The following is a 23,467-nucleotide window of genomic DNA, read 5'->3' as shown; positions in this document are numbered from 1 at the left end:
ATTGACCAATCTCAAATGTAGAGAAAACATGCGGCGGGCATCTTTGACCCTTGTCATTACTGTGTGTTTTCATTAGTAGTGGCCCATTCACACCTAACACCAATTTAGCGGGCGGACTGGGTAAACAGTAAAACAATACACATTAGTAATAGTGAAGCTTAAAAACCACAACAGTGGAGGGGCTTACCTGCTGTGGTCGGGGGTCACACCTCAACCAACCTTGCCATGAGGCTCGGGAGTCGGTGGGAAGTAACTCTGTCCTATGCAGCCATCATAGAAGAAGAGAGAAAGAAGAAAAAGAACCTTTAAAAGCAGGAAGAGGAGAGCCAGTGATCATATGCATAGGGCATTCATGTGAAATGACCACAAGTCACTCATTGTCAACCAGACTGGTGTAGTAATCCGTATATCTGAAGGGGAAAGTAACACTCAAAGTATGCAAGTAATGATCTAAAAATACACATTTGATATATGCAAATATATTTAGTCAGAGTAATGAATACATGGGGAAAGCCTCGTATAGCTGTGTTTGCTCCCGGGTGTATGGACACAAAGTCACATAATCACTCGGTTCAGTCATGATCCGAGAGCCTGGCTGGTGGATTATATATTTAATAATGATGCGAATGAAAAAGCATTTGTCATAAATCATATACTCCGTGCTTTCCAATTATTGAAATACGTGCCTCTCCCCACAACTATCATGCATCTTGTCTAATCTGGTGTGATAGATAAAATACACATGGAGGTATAGACGGCACGGTACATCGATTGGTTAGACTGCGCTGCACCAGTCTCTCAAGATAACCCCATAAGATACTTCAGAAAGGACCTGGTACGGGGGAACAGTGAACCGTTTCCTTAAAGCATGATGCCCCAGTTTCTCAAAATATTCCGGCAATCCTTTTTAAAAGGATCTGGTAGCGGGGGAGAGAATAGCAAGAACTAAGCGTGTATAGTCCATACCTCTTAAAGCGCTGGTATGCCAAGGAAAGGGAACCCTGGGGAGGCTGTGGTGGGCCATCAGTTATATTACACAAGGACACATTCATTTTAATTTTTTAGGCGCAGTGAGATTACAAGATCTGCCTAGAATCACAAGATGTGGAGCCAACACTAAGACTTGAACCTGGTTCCCCAGTTGGAAGCTATAGGCGGTTATGCCACATGTTCTCCCCAGGGGAGGGCTGCTTGTAACTCCTAACACCTGCTCTGTTTTAAGACAAGTGGTCAAGCAGTAAGGGCTGCTGTGCAAAGCACTTTGACGCAGCCGATGCTGGCTGCGCCATATCGCTATTAGCTTCGAGCCATGATGCACAGTAGTTCATGCTGCTGTGCAACATCTTTAAAAAACATTGACAACACCAATACATCGTGCATATCAAAACATATTGGCATTACAAATGTTCGTTTGTCCTGTGCTGTGAAGCCTGCAAGTGTAAATTATGACCATTTTTGTTTTTGGGGAAATTAAAATTATTTCCAAGTGTAGCACTCACCTGTAAAATCACATCTGTGATACTATGAAGTCAGTCTCCCGCTCGTGTTAGAACTACCAGTCATTGTGGTGGTGGTGGTCCTTCCAATGCAATGTCTTATGCATTTAACAAGAAGTTATCCGTAAATGGCAGAAGTCTTCCTTTGAAGACGTCCATAAAACACGAGAGTTCGAGCAACTGCCAACATCTGAACGCTAGTCTTCTTAAAAAGAGCTTACCACTAGGCGTTTGAAGCCCAAGGATGGACCCAACAGTTGAGCTGGGCCTTCATGATTTCCTGTTCTGGGAGTGGATATATAGAGCCAGGAGCCGATGGCCAGTTTCTTCCTCTTGGCCTTGTGCAACGGATGGAAAAGAACTGAAGGTAGCGTGAGCCAACCTCATTGCCTGCTGGTTGCTTTAGTTACTAATTGAAAATAACCACATGTTCTCTCTGGCACCTTCTCCATACTAGGAGCTAATTTTATTACCGCTCCCAAATGCCCTACTGAGAAATTCATTAGCACCCGGCTTGTCCTGCACCCTCCTCTGCTCCAGTTAAAGCAACTGGAACCCTGGAACTCTCCTTGTCCATGTGATAATTAAAAAGACAACGCCAAAACATAATTCTTAATTAAACTGTAAAGAGATAAGGAGGGCTGCAGCCGGTTTCAAGTCCTTCCAGGGGAGGCTAGAGTCCCTTTGTAATTATCAAACTTACGTGCTCTCACACCGCGCAATAATTACATATTTTTTTATTCCGTTTAGAATGCAAAGAACATTTAGCTAAAATAGAGGAAGGGCCAGGAACGCCCCCATCCTGGTCCATCCCCAGAGAACATGTTTCTGCTGTGGGCACCAGAAAGGTGTAAGGGGCACAGAATATTTAAATAATGGAGTTGAGGATTTGGAGACATGGCGGAATACGGTAGGGAGCTGTGGGTAGCAAGTGAATAAGAGTCCAATTCGAATCAAAAAACACCACCATGCCACAACCCAACTAATTTACCAGTCACATATCCAGCAGCATCACATTGTTGTTCAGGGTCGGTCCTCGCGTTTACTGGGCCACAGGCAGGGCGTGAAGTGCAGGTAGCCGTTCGGTTACAATAAATCGTTTATGTTAATAATCGGACAGTACCAATAACGCATCGGCCTCACTTCACTATTTCCATGCCCGGTTGGTAGTAGCAGGCTGTTCCAATGTATAATATATATATATATATATATATATATATATATATATATATATATATATATATATATATATATTTTTTTTTAACTAAAAGAAACGAAACCTGTCACTACTAAAACAAAATGGTTAGGTTAATAAAAGTGGTGCAGTCCAATCCTGGGTGGCCATCCACTAAGTCAGACTAATCACCCCTTCACCACACACCCGAAAGGGTTTTGCTGAAATGAGTCTATCGGGAGACACACCGCACAGAAAATGTAAACGTATGTGTTGTAATTTGGTCCTGCCTCCCTCCTCCGTTTCCCCCCTCCTCTACCTCACCTTATGGGCTTGCCCATCTTAGAATGTTGGAGCTGGCGCTCCTCTTAGAATGATGGCATTCTCGAGTGAGAGGCCGTAGGCCAGTAAGTCTTTGACATGTCCAAATTTACATGATTTATGGCTCAAATATTAGCTTCAGATTTAGTTCCAAAAGTGTTAATTTTCTCTACAAATATCAGTTTGTCATCTTAAGAAAATGTATTTGCTCGAAAAACAGCTTAATTTCGATGAAGTTCTTCCATTTACTGTTGCTTCTGAATTTTATGAATCATATACCCAACCAATTAAGCTTCGGCTCAAAATACAGACGTTCCACCAAACCCTACCTGGAACCTCATTCGACCAGGCACACCCAATCAAGCCTGACACCAGAAAAATCTACCACAAGTTATTGGCAATTTAACTTCTCCCTTTATCCCTTACACTTCAAGGTCAGGTACCTGCTAGGTCACCTTGCTTTCCTGTCCTCACCAAACTCTAGTGATCCACATGGTTGGTCTCTCCTTATTCACCCCAACCAGTCTTCCCATTCCCTGTGAGGACCATTCTATGGAGAGGGCCCTGTAGTTTACCACCTTTCTCACCCACAAACCGGTTCAGACCCTCCTGACAGGGACCTAAGGTTCATCTGTCCATGACTACAGGAAAACTCCTACATAAACAATGAAAGATTAAAACACAGGTATGGTCCTCCATATTACATCCTTCAGCACTCACATCCCTTCAGAAAAGAGGGTGTTTTAATTCTTATAATGCATGGTCACACCTAAACCACAAACGGCTTAAATCCTTGGTGCTTGCTTTTTCATATGAAAGAGATAGATTGGTTGCAGACATGAAAAAAGCAGCATCTGTAGTGCAACGTTAACTGCACTAAAAAGCATTTTTTGTAAAATGATATTCGATAAGGTTCTATCAGATTAACAAAATTCAGTATTTCACAATATGGTGAAACAAAGGTGTTCTATCTAATTGTCGAAAATAAACCAGTTGCCATAAAACTCTCCTTTATACTGATCACGTTAGAAAATGGATTACAAGAAATAAAATACAGTGCTTGTTTTATCAGCCACAGTAATTATGTTTCTGTCCTCCTTTCGCCTCACTCAGCGGCATCACAAATCAACTGTAATAGCTTATTGCAGTTTAACAGCTGCACCATTTCGTTATTACAGGGGACTAGATATGTCATAATTTGACTGCAACAGGGACATTGAAGGTGAGCCTTTAACACAAGTATTTCAGGCTCCCAAGTATTACAGAAAGTACCCCCGCCATACAATACAAAGAAAATGCAAGTGATCAAGGAGTTCCATGACCATATATATAGGAACAAGGGCGAAGGCAGAGTTCCTTTATAATGCCATGCAACTCCAAGGTGACTTACATCCTTTTGACATGGTTGAGGCTGTTTTATTCCTGATAATACCTGGTCACACCATCACTGGTCACACCATCACCTGTCCCACAAACCACTTACAAGTCCTTGGTATTTTGCTCTTTCAGATCAAAGAGATAGTAGGTTTGCAGAATGAAGAATAAAGTAGAACCTGTAGTGTGAAACACCCGAAAAGCAAGTAGTATTTTGTAGCCAAACACATTAAAATCACTTTGAATGTCATTAAGAAAATGCTGTTTCTCAGAATGTGCAGAAACATGCACACATTCTATCTTAGCAATAATGACAAACCATGGGGAAAAAAATATACATTTTGCCATAAATACTTAGTGACTTCAGTTAATTTGAGAACAATAGATAAGAACTAGCTGTTAAAACTACATACAGCTGTAATTTTGCTCCCTGACCTGCCTTTCACACTTATTCCTGACTCTGACCAGAGACACTGTGGCATCACAACTCAACTGTAATAACCTATTACAGTTGAGCATGTATTTCATTATAACAGGTGACAATAATAATAATAAAAGCTTTATTCGGAATGCCAAGCACAGCCATAAAAGCGAAGTACAAATACAACATAATAAATAACATTTGTCAATATGAATATCACACTCAGGTTTTTTACAAGCCAACGTTTTCATAAAAACCGAGATAGAAAAACGAGTCGAATGCAAAATATCTTAGTTATAAGCATAGTTCGTTTGAATTTTCAATTAGGAGAATAGTTATGAGACACATTTTTCATGAATTTGTTAAAATACAACTGGCAATCATAGGATCGAAATGTTATGATTGTAGATTTGTTCGGCGCCTTATACAGAATTTTAAAAACTTTGCAATGTTAAAACATATTACAGGAGAGTCCAACATTTGTAGTGCCAGAAAAGCTGGACGGCATTCACGTAAAGACATTTGTAACAAAAGAGGGTTCAGCCATCGTTTTCTGGGTTCAGAAAAAAATTTGCAAAGGACAGTAACATGTAAAAGGGACTGTGGGGAGAAATCGTCACAGGGGCAGGGGGAGAGCTCACTAGACCAATCATTAATCTTGGGAAAAGTGATGAGACAATGAAAATTATTAAATCTAAATCTGGTGAGTAGAAAGACATCATAGGTTGGCAAGTTTAGGGTTAGGAATGGCTCTATTTTGTAAGAGGTTTGTATTAATAGCGAGTGCTGTACAGAAAGTTTGTTGGCTTCGATGGCCAGACGGAGATCGTCCAGATGTTTTAGGCATTCAGCCTTTAGTAGCTTACGGGGGATCGATACCATGTCCTGGGGAGTTGAGTAGAAGTTAGAGTTGCCCAAATCATAAAAGAATTTCTGAACGTAATGTAGCCAAGGAATTTTTTGAGAGTGTTCCAATTTTTGGCAGTCCTTAATGATTGCTTGGGTGAAAAGCAACTTTTCTGAGGTCCAGATGCGGTGCCACAGCAGAATCGGTTGCAATCGGATGGAGTCAGTGATGAATGGCAAGCCGAGTTCTTGATGACAACTATAGGTAGATGTAGATTGGGGGGACTGATAATAAGTATCTCAAAAAGCTGTTTTCCGTTTTTTGAATGGAGTCCACTTGCGCGTATCCCCATAAACCCGCACCGTAAGTGGCGGTGGTAATGCACTATGGGAGGAAAATTTTCAGGATTTCTTTGGGAGGTCTCTTTCCAAGTCTCTGGGTGAAAGAGACTAGCGCCATTGTAGCTTTCAGAAACTGGAGATTTCTAGCCACGATTGCCCTTTTCCAGGTCCCCCTTTCGTCTATCACCACTCCTAGATAGGGATAAGTTGTTGTATGATCAATCTTAGTGTTAGTAATGTATATACCTTGTCCCTTAAATGGTTTTTTGCCAGAGGTCATTATAAAGGTTTTATTAGGGTTAATTTTTAGGTCTAAGTTGGACATGAAATTATAATAGCGGTTTAGGGAGCGTTGTAGTTCTAGTGGGGTACGAGCGAGGATTACCGCATCGTCCGCATATAGTAATGCGGGAATTGGGCGGTTGTTGATCTGAGGCAAGTCCTGGCTCCCCTCCAACATGGCTGCCTCCAGGCCATTGGCGTAGATGGTAAAAAGGAAGGGAGCCAGGACACAACCCTGTCTGACTCCTCGCTCTACCCTAAACGGTGAAGATAACTGGCCCCCTGTACCGAACCTCACCCTCGCAGTGGCGTTTGAGGACAGGTGACAAGAGATGCCAACTCGACTTGAACAAAGTATTAGAAACTGGCTTTTACATAGAGATCCCATGCTCCCTTGTATTAGAAAACTGAATTAAAGATGGGCAACTGAATTACAGGATATTTTTCGTCAAGGGGTTCAGAGTGACATCAAATAGACAATAACAGCATCTATAAATTTATGTGGCTTATTGGACCCTCCTCAAATAATTTCTTCATACTTCCAAAATACTCAGGGACAGAAGAATAACTGGGTGAACCATCTAGAACACCCACTCATTACATACCCTGCCACAACCCTCCTACAAACAAACTGTACCTGGCCTCCTACTAACCTCTGCAAAAAACTGGAGGAAAAAAAAAACAGGCCTCTAGGTTCACCAGCAAAATCCCATCCCGTCCCATCCCAAAGCTGCGCTCCTCGCTGTCAGTGTGAGAATGGAGAGCTGGCACTGTGCTGACAACAGCTCTGTAAAAGTGGATTTTCAGCAAAGCTCTGTTTCCCACCTTAGCGTGGACCTGCAAAGACCTGTGTTGACAGGGAAGAAGGAACTTAGAAAAGACATAGAACACCCGCGTTCTTGGCTCTCCATTGGGTCTGTAAATACCTAGGAGAGGCGGGAGATAGCAGGCGCGAACACCAACTACCATTGCACCCCTGCACTCAGGCTTCCCTGCACTCAGGCTTCCCATGACCAGACCCAAGCGACATGGAAGACCAGAAAGATAGCGGGTGGCATCACAACAGTTCTTATCACTAGTTATATAGCGACATCACTAAGGGTAACAGAGAGAATTCGATCCGGTTCTTCAATCTAAAGGCTCCCAATGAAATCCATATACAACATATATATCTATATATTAAATTTACAAAGTCGTTTATTTCTATAGAGCTCACTTAGCCAGAGGCCATCAGAGCACTTTACAACTGGCCAGAGCAAGTTACAAACGACACAAACACAAGCACACACAGATCATCAACAGTCTAACATAAATGGCTATCACAAACAAGCATTGAAAATGCAATAGGTCTCACCTTTGATTAAGGTAAAGCCATTTGCTTGGCTAATGGTATTGTATAGCAAAGCAAATGGCTGTAACTTAATGAAAGGCGAGACCTATTGCATTTTTAATGCACACACAGGAAGGTTGTTATCTCAATGTAGCAATTTATAGCCGACTGCAAGCAGTGATTGACACGAGACAGTGAGGTTTAATGCCCAAGGATGCCTTGAGAATTAAGAAGGAATTCATTCAAAGAGTCAGTGGCAAAAACCCGGCCTTTATGCTGTGGGCGATGCTCCAAGAGGCAATGCCCCTGTAACTTCTTTCAGCAGCAAAGCACATCAAAGGCACATCAATTACTGGACTGTAAAACTGACAGGATACGCCGACATAAACACTCATACCGTGTCTTACATCATTAGGGCGGCGGGAGGGTTAACGTAAAGCGCCCAAACAAGATGAAGATTATTTATGATGTGTGAGGAGGGCTGGGGGCGGGGTGGTCTGTAGGGGGCCGTGGGTGAACATTCCTGTTCCAGAGGTTGGAAAGGGGCAGTGCTGTGTGAGAACAGAACCACGGGTGGTGAATATGCACCCCATGCCCCCCCAGGGTTGGGGTTGGGGGGGCTGTCATAGCCAGTGAGCTCCTTCACAATGCTTCACAAAACTTGCAGAGCACAGAACGTATCACTGACATGGAGATGGAGACGCAAATAACACAGCCCTCTCACATTTCACAACCCGCATACCTCAAGTGTCAACAAGGGCAGGACGAGCCTGAGGCGATGACCCCTTGAAGTCCTGTCACGGAGGGAGACTGACTCAAGAAGTACTGCCTTGGGGGTCTTGCTGCATCTGCCTGGGCCCAGAGGACTGAGGTGAGCTGGCCCGTGTGGACTGCTCTGGTGCCCTTCCCCCAACAGCAGGGCCAACAGCGTGACCCCCGCACCTGGGATCAAGAGTGTAGCTGGTTGTTGCCATGCTGTTTCTGTGCCCCTCCCCTCCCCACTGGATGAGCTGGCGGCATGCTCCGGAGTCCGGGAATGGATTGAGAGGCAAACTGTTGCCGCAGGGCTGGGGGCCTGGTTCCGGGAACGGATTGAGAGGTAAACTGTTGCCGCAGGGCTGGGGGCCTGGTTCCCTGTTGCGAGGAAGTTGGGTGTTGCCTGGACTGGTTGGGAAAAGGTTCCAGCCCGGACATTGACCTTCACACCAGGTGAGGAATGCGGGGGCTCTGCGGTATCCAGTTGGGGGTGGGGACAGAATGGCAAGGGCCCTGGGGGATCTCGCGCCGTGAGAGGTGTGACTAACTCGTAAACATACACGGCTCTTCGGTATCCGGTGGGGGCAGGGGGATCTCACGCGGTGCGAGGTCACCCGTCCCTCCCCGTGAGTTCCGACTCAAGTGAAACATGTAGCACAAAAAAGTCCGTACATCTGGGCAAGCTGCATACCACGTGTGTCAACACATAATAGCACAGCTTGGTTGCCATGACAATACAAAGCTATTGGCACAAGCAAAACAAGATGGCGTCGGACTGTCCACTGTCTGTACGTACGTGTGCATGTTTAGCTTTGGCTGAATGGTGAGATTTGTCGGTTTGTAAACAGGAGGAAGGAGCACGCGAGGAGACTTTTAAGTCCCGGCAGGTCAACCTGGAATTTTGAAAGCACGATCTGACAAGGTGCTGGCTTATGTAAAGCCCACATATTAGGACTTTTTATCGTTTTGAGGGCCATAGCTCAATTGGTCAAGACACGTCGGATTTATTACCAAGCGTAATCAGTGAGGTTGTGTTCCCTGGTTTTCGCATTTTTCTCACCTGTCCTTATAGAATCATCGCAAGACAGAGGCTAATAAGGAATGACGTGCATGCCCCTAATCTGAGCATTATTATTGCGGCCATACTGAGAAAGAAGCCGCCAGTGGGGAGGAGATATATCTCCCTCTATATACCAATTATCTGATGAATGTTTTGGGAGACACTGACTAGTAGTTTTAAGCCTGAAGAAGGTGGTGAACCAAATGATACCACCGAAACGCGTCCCTTTGGTTAAGAAAGCACCCAAGCAACACCTGGTCTGAGTAGGAGAAAGGGAACACTATTTAACATCGAACCAGGGCTAATAGTATTATTCTCTATGGACTTGGAGTGCTTATCAAATTCATCAGTATGTTGGAGAGTTAAAGCCTGATGAACTTTTCCCATTTGTTTGTGCATGAAATGTTTTTAATATATATGTATTGATGAAATATATGCTTTTTAATCTATGTTGAATTTATAAGGATCCTAACAATAAAAATGTATGTTAGAATTTATATTATGTTTTTGGTCTCTATTCGGTGCTGGTGATTGGGCCGCAAGTGGATGTGAGTAAGATATTTCTGTATGCTTTAAAAAGAGCCCAAAGGGATTTTTGCTTTTGACAGAAATGAATGGCGAGAGCAGCCATCTTTGTACATCCGTACACGTGCATGTTTAGCTTTGGCTGAATCGATGGCAAAAGGCCCTCGCATGGCGAGGGCAGCGCATGCGCGCTGCTAACGCCAGGCGAGACCTAAAGACGAGGGCAATTGGATATCATTTAGAAAGCTCGAAGGAGTGGAGCAGGCTCAGGTTTAGTAGGCTAGCGTGAGGGTGGGTAGGGGGAGAGATATAATTAACCCAATGGCTAAGAAGAGGGTAAGAGCATTCATCAAAGAAAAAAACAAGATATTTCAGGAAAATGTATGGGATACAGAACAAGCTTTTGTTACCAGTGCATCACTGTAATGATGCAGGCCACGAAGGGGTGTTTGGAGTGCACACCCTGGCTTGTACGCACCCATTTTCTAGTCCGCCTGCAGTCTTGTGACCGCAGGGCATAAATAAAAGGCCAGGGCTGTGCACAGGCAGTTCTGCGCCAGATTAAAACTGGGAGTGTGACCCTGTTTATTACTGCGCAGTGTGAGGCCTACGCAGCACACACCGGGAGCAGCTCGAGTTACCTCGACCAGCAGCCAGGCCCGGAACACAGCAACTGGCGACAAGGGACTAGATCCGTCGTCCTCGGCACAGCACCCGGCCAAATCTGGTTTTATCACGCTCTCTGGCATTCCTAGCGGTAAGGGAGGAAATCTGAATTCTCCAGTGCCCTAGTAAGTTGCCCAAACGGCCCCACAGCACAGTTTTTGGGACATTTTGGGGCCTAAGGAGTTACGCCACTACCCTGCCAGAGCCCCAAAATCCCGTTGAGGTCATCAGCCAGCCACGTACAGCTACCTGAAAGGGGGAACAAAGCAAGAGCCCCGCCAGCGCCTCGGACAAGAGTGGAAGTGGCTTTACCCACGCCCCTCAGGACTTCCCAGCACGTTGTCCACAACTCCCAGTGCAGGGAAGTTGACAAGTCCACCACTGGATTTCTCACTCGTCCATGTCACCACCAGCCGCAAGTAAGGAAGGCAGCAGGAAGCCAGTAAGTAACCACCACCACGCCCCATCCATCTTTCCACCTCTGACACCAACGGCACTACAAGCACCTAACAACTGCACACATGGCGTCGATACTCACCATCAAACCTATCGTAGTCTCTGGTGCACGATCCTCCCAAGCCGCAAACGGACTACATGAGTAGAAAGCCTCAAGACATATTTTGGAGCAGTCGAACTTGACACAGAAAGGAGCGAGCCATTCTCCTTCCTCTCTGTAGTACCCTCCAACCATAAACTATCCAAGAAAGTATGCGAAGTCGGCACTCCATACACCTACATCACACTCACGAATGCCCTCACCGCCCACTTCGCACCTCTAGCAAATCCTGACTATGAGCAGTTCTCGCTTAGACAGGAATGGCAGATGCCCAAAGAATCAGTGGATGAGTTCTATGCCAGGCTTTCCAAGCTAGCAACCACGGGCACCCTCCCCGACAAGCAGGATGAAATCCATGCTCAATTCATCTAGGGCTGAGCATCAGCTAAACTGTGCAAACACATCCTGCAGGCATGATGATGGATGACATCCTCGCCATGGGCAGGTCGAACGAACTGTTGAAAATGCGAGCTACCCATATGGAAGCCACACTCCAGCAAGCCATCCAAGATGATCCCATTAATCATGTAGGTACCACTGCCTCAGAGAAGCAAGGACCACTCCAAGATGCCACAAACCTCCAGACCGTGTCTGTGGCGTGGAGGCCCCACCTCACACATGGGAGACTACCCTGCAAAAAGACAAAAATGTTCATTGTGAAGCAAGATAAACGACGCCCGGAGTGAAAGAGCCCATGAAAAAGGCAGCCGCCGGGGGGACAAGGAGTCAGCACTGGTGGATGACGGCGAGTCGGGTGGTACAGTCCTCGACGTTCACGTAGAGGCGCCAAGACCAGGTCACATCCACCGCACCCCTAGTGCCAAGTCATGGTTGATGGCCAACCCCTAGTGGTGTTGCAGGGATTCTGCACCTACACAGAACTATGCGCAGGAAAACAGGACCTCGGTGTATAGGGGTGTACCAACCTGTCACCTTAGTACCCAAAATCCCCAAACGACTTGCTATAGTGTCTCTTTCGTTCTCCTCCAAAATCACGAAGCTACAAATGATTAGACAACCCAGAACACAACACTCCTGACTCCCTTAGGAATCGCAGTAGCAGGACATACCCTTTCGCTCGCTCACTCGTACTTGCCCACAATAAGAATTGGCAGAGTCACTGTAATAGTTCAAAAGTTTATTTTAACTATTATGATCTACAATACAGTATACAAGGCACTATCAGCAGCAAAATGCATAAACTCAAAACAATTAGCATTGTTACAATTCCATAGAGTATGAAGGGGGAAGTCATTATATAAAGAAAGTGGATAAAGGACTACAAGGCCTAACCACCCTCCCCTTGACTGGAAGAAGTTTATTATATAAAGAAAGATCTCTGGGCTTTGTCAGCAGACCCCATACCTTAAAGCCTGGATGTAAGGTTTACATTGTAGGAAAAGCATAGCTCTTCCAATGGAAAGGGCATCTCCAAGTGTGTGTTAAAACAACATGCATCCCTGTAATATCAAAGCAAGAGTCTCCAGCAGTGCAGCTGTGTTTAGCATGTTACTTCTAGGTGCTAGGGACTGACCAGAACAGAATACCAAGGGGCATTGTTTATTGACCTTGCAAAATGTGTTCAGACTAAACTCCAGGGACTCAGGAGAAAACGTGAAAAGCAGACAGTTCTCATGTGAAAGGCATAAACAGAGTCTTGCAAAAATAAAGTCATGTAGTAACGTGCGCAAAAGCAGCATCATGGCAGCAAAGCTCATGCTAACTTAGCAATGTCGACAATGACCCTAATGGCCATATAACAGTAGCACTTATCATGGGGGCCTCCATCAACATCCTACCCCTGTCAATGCACAAACGGATGGCCTCACCACCAGCGCTGAGCCCTCTGGCAACTCCAAGTTCATCCCATTGGCAGGTGTCTTCACCACCACCATCAACCACCATGGACAAGCCACCAAAACTAAAGTCTAAGTCACAGAAGGAGAAACCGACATGTCACTCAGCTGCCACACAGCAGAACGGCTCCAGCCGGTCCAATTCGCATTTGAGGTCCACGTCAGTGTCTTTGACTCCCTCCTTGAGGAGTTCAAAGAACTCTTCCAAGGCATTGGATGCCTTAAAGACTGGCTAGTCCACCTCCACCCTGACCAGTTGGTGCAACCTGTTACATTGCGACATCTTCAAGTGATCCTGAACAAGTAAAGCCTTTCCAAAACATGAAACAGGCATTGTCTGCCAACACCACACTAGCTTACTTAGATCCCAGCAAGGACACTGAGCTGTCGGTGTATGCCTGCCCCACAGGGCTGGGAGTCTTCTTGTCCTAAAAGCAGCAGTACGGAGATTGAGCCCCCATTATCTATACTAGACAAGCTCCAACTCCCACTGAGCAGCGGTGCTCTCATATCGAGAAAGAGGCAGTTGCAATTCACTGGGACTGCAGACATTTCCATTTCTATCTGTATAGACACCCGTTTGTCGTCAGTACCGACCGCAAACCCCTCATACCACTTTTCGAAGGTTCAGCATCTAAGTCTCCACCACGGATTGAGTAGTAGATACTACAGTTACAAGAGTAATAATTTCTTCGTGGAGTATCGGCCCGAAGTCCACAACCCAGCTGTTTAACTCTCCAGAAAATCACCTCTCTAGAAGAACAAAAGGCAGAGGATGCCTGAGAGTATGAGAGTGTCGTAATGGAAAGGTCACGCCCTCTGTCCATCTCCCTGGCCACATCATTGAAGTCACCCAAGATGACGACTGTTTCCAGCAAGCCATGGCAGCCACAAAGTCAGAAAGATGGGGCCCATTCATCACAAACCTGCCCCAAATGATGGCAGAAGCTAAGAGCACACTCCAAACGCTACATCACATGAGCGATATACTTACCATCTCAGCAGATGGATGCCTGCTCAGGGGACCCCGGCTAGTGGTAGCCAGTCTGACTCAATGGACGGTAGACCTCACACATGGGTTACACCAGGGAGTTGTCAAAACAAAAAACAGACTGGGAAGCAAGATGTATTTTAATAGCCTTGACAAGAAGGTCAAATGGACAGTCCAACAGTGCAGCCTCTGCCTGGCCACAGGAGGAGGTGACCCCATATCCCATAATCAATGAACAATCACCTGTTGTCCCCTGGCACCGCACCAGAGCGGACTTTAACAGTATGCTGGACGACAGGCACCTTTTAGTGGTCACTGATTCCCACCATCCAAAGGTCGACATCTTGAAGACCACCTCTGCAGAGGAAATAATCTTAAACTAGAAACTCTGCATGGATAACAGCCCATCCTTCAACGGTCAGGACCTGGCAAATTACCTGGAGTCCTGAGCCAGCAAACACTGCCAGATCACCCTGCGTTGGCCTCAATCCAACGGCGAGGTCGAACGCTTCATGCAAACCATCACGAAGACTATTCTCATTCTGCAGGCCGAGCAGCAGTGCGTAGAGAATGCTAAATACACGTTTCTAAAAGACTATCGACTAACTCTACACTCGACCACTGGAGCGGCACCAAGCAACCTGTGTTTTGGGCAAAAGGTTGCGAACGCCATCCCAAACCACTCCACCTGGGAACAAGCTCCCAGGCCACCCAACCGTGATCAGGCTCACCATAAAGAACAGAAACGCCAGGCATCTCGGCGTAGGCAACCGAAAGGCCCAAAGCGCTCTGTGAGAGACTAGGTACTCATAAATGCCATGTACCCGAGAGCATGTTTGAGTTAAAGCCATGGAAAATCTCCAGGATCCGTGGAACAATGGTAATAGCCTTCAGGGTCCAAGACACAGTAATGCGAAACGTATCACACTTCAAGCTGTTCAAGGGAAACTCCAGAGATCCACTGGAATCTTCAAACCAACACCTACAGAAGTCATTGGATGACCAATACATGACTGATCCATCACCCACCCCTCTGGAGAGTTTGCCATCTCCACAGCCTTCCTGACCGTGATGGACTATTCACCACGGCCAAGGAGGTAGAGACTAAAATACTAGAAACTGACAGATTCAGTATCGAACCAATTGGACCTGATTGAGGTCTCCTGAGGTACAACCTCCAGAGAAATCCAACGCCCCTCTGTTGGTTCCAGTACAATACAACAGGTTAGTCGAAGTGGTGCAGCCAGCCGCTGTGATCCGAGAGATCAACAACCAGCATATTTATTTTTTAACTATATGTTTTCTTAGTTATATAGCCTGACCCCTTATGGGGAACATTTGTGAGACTAAGTGTCAATGGGTTACTTTGCTCAATCCCGGTCTGATTTTACTATTAAGTTTCTTTAGTTTATGATAAAGAAGGAATGTAATGTTGCAGGCCACAAAGGGCTGTTTGGAGTTCACACTCATCCTGCACGAACCTGTTTGGTTTTGCACGCAGTCATGTGACCGCATGGCATAAATAAAAGGGCAGGGATGCGCGCAGTCAGTCTAGCGCCAGATTGAAACTGGAGTGTGAGTGTGTTTATTGCTGCACAGCACAAGGCCTTTACAGCACTCACTCATCGGGCCCGTAACACAATAATCACAAGCTCCGGATGGGAAAATCTAGTTTACATCCTTCTCTTCCAACATCAGGACATTTCATTATTCAGAGGAAAACGATTCTACATACTAGAGCATCTGTGCTCAGATCGAACCTTCCAGGAAATCACCTTCATCTTCCTCAGTTTATAGGAATAAAGGAGCAGCCCCCTTCTCCGGACAGCAGTCTCCCTTCTTCAACTCTTCCATCGCCCCCACCCAAAGTCTTCTAAAGGCATGATCATCACAACAGGAGGCTCAGCCCTCCTGTTAACCACTTCCAAGACTACCTCTCCTTATATTACAAGACCCACCACCCCCTCAAAACAGGCAAGACACTTCAGTTAATTTCTTCCAACATCCAGCACATCCGGCCACCATATCATGCCTTCTCTTAATTACAACATGTAGCACCCCTGCCAGGGTAACACCCCAGAGCCATTTAGTTTTTGCCTTCACCCCCCAAGAAAATGTTCACATGCAAGGTCAGGTCTTCCTGCTTGACTCATCCGGGCAGAGCTCCCACATTACATCCTTCAAACCACCCGGGTCTTCTGTACAGACAGAACCCAGTGGATGCTGCTCTACCTCCCACTGATTCCATGTCCACACAGGAGATTCAAAACAACCCTGTCCATTGAGGTTAAGACTACCATGTAGAACTGCCCCCATGCCAACCTGTACTGAAGCGTCGTTGATCTTCTCAGTGCATCACGCACAGTTGCCAGCAGTAATGTAAACAAGCATTGGCATAGCCAATAGGTCTCGCCTTTGGGACCTTATAAGTGTTTAGTTATCCAGCACAAAATCCTTCGTGCAACATTAACCGTTGCATGGCTAAACACTTATAAGGTCCCAAGGCGAGACCTATTGGCCTTGCCAATGCTTGTTTTGTTTAAGAACCCTTTACTGTAAGTGAAAACTGGCTCTGGCTGTCCCAAAAAGCGGTTGTCCTCGAAAAGCTTAGTAAAATCGTAGCGTGCATGTGCACTCAGTTGTTGCATAATGTTGAAAACATTTGGATGTGTATTTTGGCAAAATATCCGATTCGTTAATCACGGACGCACTGCTCCCAAAAACACCCGTCTTTTCACGTGCGTTCGCAGGAGTGCCTATAATTCGCACAAAAAACACAATAAACACAGCGCTTTAGCATACATTTCTGTAAGTGATACATTGGAGAAGTGAAAATATTGTGCCCTATAGTTCCCGTGAGATTTGTTGTTTAGTAACAAAACGAACAGCATTTATAGTTGACAAATATTAACGGGGTACCAATGTGCAAAGAAACAAGCAGGAAGTGGGATAAGGACGGGGGTAGGGCACGTCGCGCGCACTAAGGCGGAGAGAGGCACGCAGGCTGGCAAATGGTGTGCACTTTCGTGCCGCTTTGATGTTCTCCGTGGCCGTGCGGCTCACTGAGAACATCAAAGCGGCCGTGAAAGTGATCACGCAGGCTGACAAATGGTGCGCGCGCCCGGCGCACATGCACTGTAGCTGGAGATTGAAAAGCCACTAGTTTGCACTTCCAAAACCCGTTTACGTCAGTTTAGAATGCATTTACATCAGTGGCAGCTGGCATCGTTCGCGGGTGGCTGGGTGGTGCGCTGGCGGGGTGAGGGCTAACGGTAAACAAAAAAAACAAAAAAACAAACACTTTTCTTGCCATGCCGATCCTGTGTCTCTGCTCTCCTCGTCAGACCGATGCACAGGAGGCACAGAAAAGGCTCTCCTGACCAATAACAAAGCTGCAATGCAGTGTTGTGACTGGTAGGCACCCAGGCTCCCCTAACCAATCACAACGCTTTGCATTGTTGTGACTGGTAAGCACCCAGGTTCCCCTGACCAATTACAACGCTGCAAACCACTCCCCAGCCCTGCTTCTAGAGCAGAGCAGCCCCGCCCACCCGCAAAGCTGCAGAAAAAATAAAATGATAACTCAAAGTTATCATTTTATGTTTCCTTTACTTTGCAGTGCACTGCTTAAAAGCAGTGGGGCGACCCTGATTTACATAGGGTATACATATTGACTATAGCTTCAATGCCACTCGCACCAAGGTAAAACTATTAGTAAGCTTCAAATATATGTTGGAAACAACAATCTTTCTCCAAAAATCTGCTTTTGAGTTCAGAAAATATACCCGTTTTCATCTTTAAATACACAATTTTCAGCATCGGTATAGATATACTAATTCAGCCAAGTAAACTCTTCTAATTAAGCTGGGATGGCCACAGGAGAGCTATCTATACAAGTAGCCGGAGCGAGAGCTACTCGTTGGAGAAGCCTGATCTAAACATTTTGCAATCACCAAGCGGAAGCGGGGGCCAATGAATATCCGCGCCTGCTCCGCAAGACGGAAACCCACGCGGTGACGGAAACCCACGCGGTGATTGGCTGTGGCTCCGCGGAGGCCTTAAAAGTAGAGAACAGCGCGGCCCCGCAATCTATCCCAATGAGATTTGTGATGGTTGGACTCTTGTTACGCAGAGACAGCAATTTTCCAATATATTGCTCGCACTGTGAGGAGGAGCGGGCTGTGAAGCAAACAAGTCTTTACCTTGGTGGTCCTCTCGCTATTACACTTCGTGGCTCAAACACACCGCATACACCTAGGCTGTTCAGTCAACCGAAAATACAGGGCATCGCGGCGGGTCCTCCCTCTGAAAAACCATGCTGACGCTAGACCTGCCGCGGCCTTTTCGCCGTGACGCAGAAAGAACACCGCTATGGGCCTATCGCTCTGTGACGCCATTTGTTTTTTACACCAGTGACGTCAGTAAAAATGGCGCCGTTCTTCTACCAGAACGTGCGTGAGGCAGCGCACTCTGTCAAACAGTAACTTCCATTGTGATTGGCTGAGTCCATCCTAGGCTCCTTTGAGAGCTGGTTTTGCCTGGGACGGGTCCCCGTTGATAGGTAATGTTTGTTTTCTATCTTATGCTCACATCTATACATTTTTTACCTAACTCCTCGAATTCTGTAAAAAAACAATATTTTCATTAGGTCTTTCTGTAAAATCAGAATATTCTCTTTTTTTGTGACACCGAATGGCCCCGTTAAAAAAGATTTTTTAGACACTAAATGTCCCTTTTAAAAAACCCAGAGGTTCCAGTTATAACGAAGTTTGTTCACTTGTATGCATTTTTGAGGGGGCTATGCAATCATGTATGCCATCATTTTGGAACTCTGATTCACAGAACTTGCAGTCGTGTGAAGAAAGGTCAGAGAGAGTAAAATAGGTTACTTTTTGACTAAAAAAAGTGAAGACTCACGTTTAAGTCGAGGGTGTTGATGTTTATAGACAATTTGAGACTGACAGGGAAATCAGCAGGCCCAGCTCATGCACATTTCAGAATTGCTCCATTGTTCGGGTCATTAAACTCATACATGGCCACATATGTAAATATTTGGGAAGGAAAGCTGGAGAAATAAAATGTGGAAAATGTATTTCCTCTTAAACTTACGTTAGAGTGGTGGAAGTTTTAGCTGGGGGAAATAGCATCATTGTAGAAGAAGTAGTTTCTTTATTGTAAGGTTGATAACCGCTACAAAATATTTAATCAGTGAATGATAATTACAAGCAAATATACAAAAAGAATAGTCAAAAAATGAAGCTTGTGCAGTCAACATTAAAATACGAACAAATTAAACTATTAGTAAAAATAGAATCACTCAGTTCATTTGATTAGCAGATTTGTAAAATCCCGAACGGGATTGGATATACAATGGAGAAATAATTTGGAACAAGCATTTTTGTAGTTTTAATAATCACAAGTGTCTTGTTTAAATCAGGAGTGCTGGCGTGAATGTCAAATGATCCAACGTAACTGCTATCGCTGACCTCTGATTTCAGGCCTTCTGAATTTACCCTTTTCCACAAATGATGCATTTTTCTACATCTTCATGACATTGTATAACAAAGGATTTTTGTTGTTTAGCCACAACAAAGGAATAAGTTCAAAGGGAAGCTTAATTTGCTTTCAGGAATTCAATTGTGTACCAACGCCCTATAAGAATTGTAGATTCTCACACTCTTCTTGTCTTTAACCTTCATCTTCCTTCTTATCCTGACATCTGGAATTGGAGGTGGGAGAGTTCAAGACACATGATGAGGAATGGAAATGGTCATCATCCACCCTCATATACACTCTGGAGGGTTCATTTAGTCCTGCCACATGAATTTATATTTATATTGGCATAATCAGGATCACTTTATTCATTGTCCGCAGGTAATTCTCAATCTCCCCATTTATTTGAGTTCACCAAGGAGTAATGTGATGTTACGTTAATTGTATGTGTTAAGCACACTAAACACCGCCATGAAGGGGTCTCATGGGGCTCGAGCACCTCCACAGGTTAGATTAAAATAAGTTAGAGGTTAAAAAGCAAGGAATTAAGAGATATTTTAAATAAAACAAAATTCGGACTGGAGCCTAGCTGCAAATGTAGCTAATTCCAATATTTGGGGGCCAGAAAACAGAGAGAGAGCGACCTCCGCGCCTAGCCAAACAGATGCTTAGAAGGAGTTGCTCCCTGGATCTCAGGTTGCGGCTTAGTATAGATGGCAACAATTTAACTTGCAAATATTCTGGACCACTGCCAAATAAGGATTGTTTTAGCTTCAAGACTCAAGGTAGCCATCTTCTCTTGAAAAGGTCCACTGTCTTTCATGGAGTAGCCTATGGGTGGCTTTGCCTTTTTAAAGCTTTGAGATCTCTTCGGCAGAAGTGTAAGGTATTGTTACATGGGCCTGGCTGCTGGACCCTAGAAATCCAACATGGCCGATAAGGAAGGCCTTTCTGAAGGAGGGCTTAGCGTTCTAGCCTACAGAGCATACCCGATAACAAAAGTGGGTTGCCAGAATATGAAGAGGCTGAACCGGGTAGACACTTGCGGAGTAGCAGAGAAAGAAGACTGGGACGAGGACGAATCGGAGAGAGGCAATGGTACCTGGGAGAAAAGCAAATTGCACTAGCAGCTGTGGTCCTGTTACAGGATCGTGGCTATAGGCCAGTGACAGAGTTTACTGTCCTTACTAAAGAGTTTCGGGAGAAAGTGTTTCCTTGCTTTGCGGGTTGGGATCACCGCTTAGGGTCCCCGTATAACATGGGAGTCACAAAGAGAAAGACTTCTCCCTAAAACCCTTCTCCATAAAACCCTTCCTAACTATACCAACACCAGGATAAAACAGCACTGTGGGTGATTGTGAAGGAGTCCAACAATATTTTGAATGTTTTTGTTTTGTTTTCTCTCAAGTACTTACCTCTACCAAGATGAAACAGTATTGAGTGCCAATTCTAGAATGCTGTGGAGAAGGAGAAATAATCCTTACCAGATCCGTCACAGTTGAAACAATACTCATTTTGCTCCTTTTTTCCAACTATATCAATAAAGATCATTATTCACAAACCCCTTGAGTCCGTGCCTTGTCTGGCGACGCCATTACAGTGTTGTCAGAAGTGGGATAAGTTAACCTGCCAGACATGATTGAGATGGTGACTATGGAAGAAATTATCAAACAGCTGGCTAAGGGTCAGCGTCACCTTCAGCTGGTCGTGCTCTATACAGCATTGAAAACACAAGCCAATATGATTCTAGATAACCAACAAGCACACGACTGCCATTCTTAAATTGACTGCCAGAATAGCCAGTGTAAGGGTTCATTCAAATGTTCCGTTTTACAGAAGTATCAAGTAAGAGACGATCCTGACTATTTTTTCATTAAGTTTGAGCATGTTGCTTTCTCATCTGCTTGACCGCTGGGAGGGTCAGTAGGTTGTCCCTTTTATTTTCCGGTGAATTACAAAAGCATATCAAGAAGCTAATCTGGCTGGAACCTCACCCTGTTAAGATATAAAGAAGAGCATTCTAGAATGCCTCAGGTATGTTGAATATTTACAGGTGTTACAGCAAACAAATGATGGACGGAATGCTGACAATGCAAACATTCTCCCCCAGTCACAAGATCTGGGTTAAATCCATAGTTTTTTTTGTCTACTACGCCACCCCAGTTTGGACCCAGCCATATGCAAATCAGTCTTGACCCTGTGCCCCATGGGAACAGTCCAGACCGATCTGCCAGGCCAGGTCCTCACTGGACCGGAAACAAGCATCCTGGCACCGGTTTCAGAGTATGTCATCCTTCTTCAGCCAGGCTAGCTTGAATCCAGTGGCACGGTGAGTAAGGGACCCACATCTGGGCACACCCATCCCACTTAGGGCGAAAAGTGTTACAGCAAACAAATGATGGACGGAATGCTGGCAATACAAACATTCTCCCCCAGTCAAAAGATCTGGGTTAAATCCATCATTCTTTTACCCACTACGCCACACCAGCTTGGACCCAGCCATCTGCAAATCAGTCTTGACCCTGTGCCCCATGGGAACAGTCCAGACTGAACTGCAAGGCCAGGTCCTCACTGGACCGGAAACAAGCATCCTGGCACCGGTTTCAGGGTATGTCACCCTTCTTCAGTCAGGTTAGCTTGAATCCAGTGGCACGGTGAGTAAGGGCGAAAAGTGTTACAGCAAACAAATGATGGACGGAATACTGACAATGCAAACATTCTCCCCCAGTCAAAAGATCTGGGTTAAATTCATCGTTCCTTTGCCCACTACGCCACCCCAGTTTGGACCGAGCCATAAGCAAATCAGTCTTGACCCTGTGCCCCATGGGAACAGTCCAGACCGAACTGCCAGGCCAGGTCCTCCCTGGACCGGAAACAAGCTTCCTAGGACCGGTTTCAGGGTATGTCACCCTTCTTCAACCAGGCTAGCTTGAATCCAGTGGCACAGTGAGCAAGGGACCCACGTCTGGGCATACCCATCCCTCTTCGGGCGCAAAGTGTTACAGCAAACAAATGATGGACGGAATGCTGACAATGCAAACATTCTCCCCCAGTCAAAAGATCTGGGTTAAATCCATCATTCTTTTGCCCACTATGCCACCGCAGTTTGGACCCAGCCATATGCAAATCAGTCTTGACCCTGTGCCCCATGGGAACAGTCCAGACCAAACTGCCAGGCCAGGTCCTCTCTGGCCCGGAAAAAAGTATACTGGCTGCGGTTTCAGGGTATGTCACCCTTCTTCAGCCAGGCTAGCTTGAATCCAGTGGCACAGTGAGCAAGGGACCCACGTCTGGGCATACCCATCCCACTTAGGGTGGAAAATGTTACAGCATATAGCTGGGTCTGAACTGAGGTGACAAAGTGAGCTAAAGAATGATGATGGATTCAACCCAGATCTGTGACTGGGGGTGAGTGTCTGAAATGTTTCAGTGCTCCGTCCATTATTTCCTTGTGTTTGCTTTGTACGCCCTAATTTGGCAGGGTATGCACAGACGTGGGTCCCTTGCTTACTTTGCCACTGGATTCAAGCTAGCCTGGCTGATGAAGGGTGTCACCCAGAAACCGGTACCAGGATGCTTGTTTCCAGTTCAGGGAAGACCTGGCTTGGCAGTTCGAGCTGGACTGTTCCCATGAGGCACAGGGTCAAGATTGATTTGCATACAGCTGGGTCTGAACTGAGGTGACGATGTGAGCTAAAAGAATGATGATGGATTCAACCCAGATCTGTGAATGGGGGTGAATGTCTGAAAAGTTTCAGTGCTCGTCCATCATCTCCTGGTGTTTGCTTTGTACGCCCTAAGTTGGCAGGATATGCCCAGACGTGGGTCCCTTGCTCACCTTGCCACTGTATCCAAGCTAGCCTGCCTGATGAAGGGTGTTACCTAGAAACCGGTCCCAGGATGCTTGTTTGCGGTTAAGGGAAGACCTGGCTTGGTAGTTCGGGTTGGACTGTTCCCTTGAGGCACAGTGTCAAGACT

The 23,467-nt window shown here is 45.6% G+C and overlaps 2 long non-coding RNA genes across 2 annotated transcripts in view; one reads left to right on the top strand and one right to left on the bottom strand.

Moving 5' to 3' along the window:
- The window catches only part of LOC146772375 (uncharacterized), a 41,958-nt gene extending 23,585 nt beyond the window's left edge, over positions 1-18,373 (bottom strand). The window contains exons 1-2 of the long non-coding RNA XR_014972013.1: positions 18,199-18,373; positions 188-260 (exon numbers count right to left, since the gene is read on the bottom strand). This is a non-coding gene — a long non-coding RNA (uncharacterized LOC146772375). The remainder of the gene's footprint in view (positions 1-187; positions 261-18,198) is intronic.
- Positions 18,194-23,467, top strand: part of LOC146772374 (uncharacterized) — an 80,022-nt gene continuing 74,748 nt past the window's right edge. Inside the window, exon 1 of the long non-coding RNA XR_014972012.1 lies at positions 18,194-18,557. This is a non-coding gene — a long non-coding RNA (uncharacterized LOC146772374). The remainder of the gene's footprint in view (positions 18,558-23,467) is intronic.

Source organism: Triturus cristatus, chromosome 12, assembly GCF_964204655.1.
Source record: "Triturus cristatus chromosome 12, aTriCri1.1, whole genome shotgun sequence".
Classification (NCBI taxonomy): domain Eukaryota; kingdom Metazoa; phylum Chordata; class Amphibia; order Caudata; family Salamandridae; genus Triturus; species Triturus cristatus.
The sequence above is the reverse complement of the archived record's forward strand: the minus strand, read 5'-3'. Positions and strand labels throughout refer to the sequence as shown.